The sequence below is a fragment of the Dermacentor variabilis genome, chromosome 4, assembly GCF_050947875.1.
Source record: "Dermacentor variabilis isolate Ectoservices chromosome 4, ASM5094787v1, whole genome shotgun sequence".
NCBI classification, from domain to species: Eukaryota; Metazoa; Arthropoda; class Arachnida; order Ixodida; family Ixodidae; genus Dermacentor; species Dermacentor variabilis.
In genome coordinates, this window is record NC_134571.1 from 134,027,636 (window position 1) to 134,033,635 (window position 6,000).

The following is a 6,000-nucleotide window of genomic DNA, read 5'->3' on the forward strand; positions in this document are numbered from 1 at the left end:
CGAGCGCTACCTTTCAAGTGAGTGTTTATTTCCAGAAAACCACCGTATCCCTAGGCCTGCACACTTCAAAGGTCCCAAGCACTGAAGATGAAAACCGTCCGCTTCAAGGAACGCAAATTCGCTAGTAGTCAGGCCATCTTGAGGGGAACTAATGGAGCTATCAGCGGCCCCCTTGCGATCAAAACAGGTTCAGCAACTTCTCGCCTAACTCTACGCACATTTCTGTTGCAAACTGAACACTTGTTGAACAAGGGCTTATACCCACAATCACCGCAATGTACAGACACATGCCCATGCCGGTATCGGTTAAAATTTTAGTTTTTATCTCTTAAACCTATCATTCAGGCATCTCCCATAATGCCCAATGTAAACCTTCTCGCACCATAATGGAAGGCAATACACCCCGTTCTTTACACATGACACTAAAGGGGGCCGTTGATTATTTTTATAACCTGCGCGTTTTTTGGCAAACGGATCATTAGCACTGCATAAGCTGAGCAATTTCTGCGGAGTGGTCCAAGTCCAAGTTTCTTCCGTCCAAGTTTCTTTAGTGCGTGTGAAGGGTTATTCAAATGCGACACAACCACCTTTTTCAGATTGTCGTTACTACTCATGGGCGTGCTATTCAGTTTTTTAACGCACTTTTTGCTACTGATACACGTACATGGTCACGGTAGCCTGCATCCGATGGACGCTCTTTTTGTACGTCAAACTTCTAGTCATTGTATTAGGGCATAACTTCCAGGTTAGCCATTGCTATTTTTACTAGCTTAGAATGAGATGAATGAAGCGGAAGCAACATTTTAGTGTCGAGAGGATGATATCCCCAACAAATATGATGTTCGAACAAAAAAAGATATTGCCTAAAACTGCATGGAATTACTGACCGGTAGTTCATGCGTTATCACCACACTGTGAAGACATAGAGAAAAAATGCTAACTGCATCATTTTCAGATTGAGTAGAATCAAACAGAGATAGGTAATCATCAACATATCTAAAGATTTTGGGGAACCTGACCTCAGACACAAAAACTTCTGTGACATTGTCATAATGAGCCAAGAAAATATCGCTAAGGATGGGTACCATACACGACTCAAAGCAAACCTCACTCTTTTGAATATAGATGTGTCCATCGCATTCCACGTATGTTGAATTGAAATAGAACGTAAGAAGTTCTAAGAACCAGCTCGCTTAAATTCCTGTTTAACTCTGAAGCCTAATTACTCCAGAATTGTAAATGCATTGTTCAACACATGTCACAAAGGGGCTTCGAGACGTGGACTAATATGAACCTTTCACGTCGATAGAACAGATTAAAATGTCCCTTGTCATAATTCCTTCTCAATAACTGCATCACATCGCTCGAGCTTCTTGCAATAAATAGATCATCGATGTTCAACAAGCATAATGCACCTTGAAGAAAACCTGCGACCGCTTTCTGCCAAGTGTCTCTCTCTCTCTGACACTATCACTCTGAAAGGTCTCGGTTTATGAGTTTCGACATAAGACATGACTTTCAAGTGAAGGTCCTCACTTTTCTTCCGAATAGTTCCCTAGCTGAGCTAAGTTGAGGCGAGAGCACAATTGTTTCCCTTCAGCGTTTACTTTCTTTATGGAAGCACCGTCGCATCTTTTCATTACAGAAGATACAGCTTCAAAATATTTTGATGAAAATTTACCATCAGTGAGGAGAGCAAGACCACCGTATCTATCCGCCGATAGGACGCACAAGGAATTGCGCTGCAAAAACTACTGCACGCGACCCTACAGGCTAATGCGTTGACGCAGGTTTCTTTCTGGAAACCACATCGACAGATTCATTCACGAGAATGTCATAATCACTTTCCTGAGCGGCATTTGCCACAGGTCTTGCCAAGAAAATCAGCTCGGAGCTGACTTGTTTGGTTCTGTAGCAAACTTTGGTCCCAGGAGAAGCGTTTTTTTTTTTTTTGACGAAGTCAGGAAGGCGAACTTCCCCCGAACATTCCTCGGACCTTTTCGGTGTGCGTGTCTACAAATGCGCTGGTTTTCTGGAAATAAACACTCAGTGAAAGGTGGCGCTCGTCCTGTTATCTCGCTCTTGTCCTTGTCAACCAGCGCTATGACCCCCATTGCTTAAATATTAGCGGCTAAATAATTAATCTGTATCTCATGCAGCAATCACAGATACTCTCGCAACGGAAACACCACCATATTTGTGAATAAAGAACGCTTGGCAATCTTCCACACGCCATTTTCTTTGCGTCTTGACTCAAAATACTCAAGCCTTCGCCTGACGTACAAGGCCGGAGAAACTAGTCAAGCGGAGATTTGCTTTTGCTTATATCTCCTCCATCAACGTCGTATTGATCAAAACAAATAAAACCTTTCGAACAAGTCGTTACAGGATGTACGGCAATATGATTAATATTCAATCAACGTGGCGACACACCGTATTGATGGAGTGACGATTATTTACAATTTGTGTTGCTCATTCCGAGACTCCTGTTTCTTACGCTGCTATGCGCTACATACATGGGCTCCAGTACTGGCCCACTTTGGTAGGGCACTCCCTTGCCAAAGGCCAAGATCAACCATGAACCGGATGGCATGACGATGACTGTAGGATAAGCACGCTGTGACGAAGAAGCACAACTTCAATGAGATGACGATGGGATAACGTCGACTGCGTCGTAACGACGGTATGAGGACGATGGTATGACGACAATGGTGTGAACACAATGGTATGAACACCGAATGACGAAGCTGGTATGCTCAGGATTGCACGGCCACGGCAGTTTAAGGTTAACGGTGTGATAACCGATGCACAATAGCGACTCTCTGCCGACGACGCAATAAATAATAATATTTGGGGTTTTACGTGCCAGAACCACTTTCTGATTATGAGGCACGCCGTAGTGAAGGACTCCGGAAATTTTGACCACCTGTGGTTCTTTAACGTGCACCTAAATCTAAGCACACGGGTGTTTTCGCATTTCGCCCCCATCGAAATGCGGCCGCCGTGGCCGACGACGCAATAAAGACGATCACATTAGAATAGCGGCATAATCAAGATTGATTGTAACAGCATGATTACGATTGAGTGATGGTGAAGGAGTCATGTCCATAGAGTTACGAAGGCGCTAAGACGATGACAGCATGAGGAGAGTGGGACGACGAATTTATAATGACAATTGAACGACCATGACGGCACTACGACGACTGTATAAAGACGACGCAATCACGACGATGGCAGGACGCGGTAGGAGCACAATGGGAAGACGAAGACTGCATGACGACGATAGCGTGACGATGACTTCATGATGAGAGTTGGATGAAGAAGCTGCCATGAGGAGGATGGAGCGACCACGACGGCATCACGACCTCAGTGAAAGGTGGCGCTCGTCCTGTTATCTCGCTCTTGTCCTTGTCAACCAGCGCTATGACCCCCATTGCTTAAATATTAGCGGCTAAATAATAATACCTAGTGGTCCACGCGCTCAAGCTTGTAGACATCTTAAGCCACTGGGTCAGCGCAAGAGGATCCATGGATAGATAGATAGATAGATAGATAGATAGATAGATAGATAGATAGATAGATAGATAGATAGATAGATAGATAGATAGATAGATAGATAGATAGATAGATAGATAGATAGATAGATAGATAGATAGATAGATAGATAGATAGTAAAGCTGTAAACGCCTGAAGTAGCCATAGTACTAATCACAGTATCAGCAGATTATGATTATGCATTATTTGCCGGCAAACAAATGCACAAATTGTCACATTATTGGTATAGAATGCGAAGCACCAAGACGGAACAGTATGCCTTCTATAATTAGTGGTACCTCTTTAGTTTTCTTTCTATCTCTCTTTCTCTCTCTCGCCTATTTCCTATTTTTCGCTGTTATATAGTTTCCGGCAAAATTTGTTATTTTTCGGGAGCGCTTATCTTTATATTTCATTATTAGGCTGATATCTTTATCATGGTATAATGCTTTGTCTCACTATGTCTATAATGACGTAGCATGTAATTTAATTTTGCTTATTTGTTTACTTAGAAAAAACTCACAGGCAGTTAGAAATGCATTGAGTAAGATGTGGTGCAGTTCAGTTACACTGAAGAGAATTCCTCTACAAAACAACGTAAAGGAAACAAACACTGACGCAAACTAAAAAAATTGAGTTGTCATCTTTTATGTCATTACAAACATTGTCGCACTATTTAACTGCTTTAGTTAGCTATCAAAACGTGATTTTATGTAGCCGTTGCCGCGCTTCAGGTCGTCAGGCACATTCTAGTGGTCTATGGCTGTATCCGAGTGGGGGACCCCTTTGTCGAACTGGATGACTTGAATTAACCTTCATTTCCTACTTTAGATAATTTTAGGCCAATAAGCATGATGGTAGTCTCAAAAAGGCATTTCTGGCTTAAAAACACTTCTACAACTTCAAACTATTGATTAGTATACGGCCAATTTAATTTCTTAATAATGAGCATATCCACCACAGTGGACTTACTTCGCCATTTAACGCCCTCTGCTATGCAGTATTTCATATTTGGCTGGTGTTGAAAATAACTAACATATGTTTCAGCGGCGCTGTATATAAATATCTGCCCCTATTTCTGGCGCTTGTCAATATTTCACTCTCTAGGCCCTCTCCCACCTCATAGAGTCCCGGAGATTATATAAAAAATTCTGCCAGCACCAGACTCCCTTCTCCTCGCTTGCCATATTTTGTTTAATTTCACCAGGGTAACCATGACGTATAACTGTCCCGCTGTGATTGTATTCCAATCTCCAGAAGGCAAATCTACGTTAATGCCGACGAATATGTGGGTGGGGTTTCACAAGGTCTTTCGAACCACTGAATCAAACGCTCCATTTGTTTACTGTTTTTTTACATTTGCTCCTATTGTTTCGTTTTAAAGCAATTACCGTTGGCTATCGTAACGAGCTTTCAGTGTATCACCGGCTGACCCTCAAGAGGCGGGGATCGCGCAGAGGTAGAAAGAGCTTTCGTCTGGCCGAGCTAGCGGAGCAATAATATTGTGGTGCGACAAGTGACCGATGTCACGTATGAAGTCATCCCCACCGACCTGTCAGCGTCATCGTCGGCTGCAAGTGACATCGTTCACGTGGCGATACTAAAGCCATACCAGACACCTTTCAACGCGGATGTGTAGATTAAGCACCGGGACGGTGCTTCTACTGCCGGGGGTGATGCTACGGAACAGCCGCCAGAGTGAGGCTGCACGGAGGAGGAAGAAGACGACGTGGGCCCGCTTGATATAGCGTCGCCATTTTGGCCTTCCGTTAGCTTCCTTGTAAATAAATTGTATACAGTATTGGGCTCCAGCTACACGTAACAATATATCACCGGGAGAGGAAAAATGCGCCGGTGTCTCGAATCGTGCAAGTTGGACTGACATCACACTAGCGTTTTGAACAGTACAGGAGACACTGTGGTGCCGGGATTTGCGATTTCTGCTCTTTGCAATTTGCGATTAAGCACCTATTTGTGCTCACCTTGGGGTATCGCGTCGACGATCGCGGTGACGTACACTCGGGCTCTAGCTGCCGAAAAAGCTCAGCAACGTTATATTGACAAGATGGATCAAAAATATCCACTTGTGGATGAGAAAAATTGAGATAAGAACGAAAGATGAGAAACAGCACGAAGCAGAACGTCAAGAACCATCTTCCACTTCAGCGGTAACATATTCAAGAAGCATTTAGTTATTGACCCTTTCGGTGCAGTGTGCTGAATCGGCTCTCATCCCAGTTGGATAGTTACTATCAAAACGAACACTTATGAATAAGTTTACACCAAGAATTGCTCCACGAAAGATCTTGCTTTCTCTTGTCCAAATCAGTAATATCCCAGCATCATGTATTTATCACACAAAGATCATTAAATTTTTAATGACCTCTTCAGACTTTCGCTAGTAGATACATTGCATTTCAGGCATCCACGAATAATCGAGCGAGATAACAAAGCAAACGAGATAAA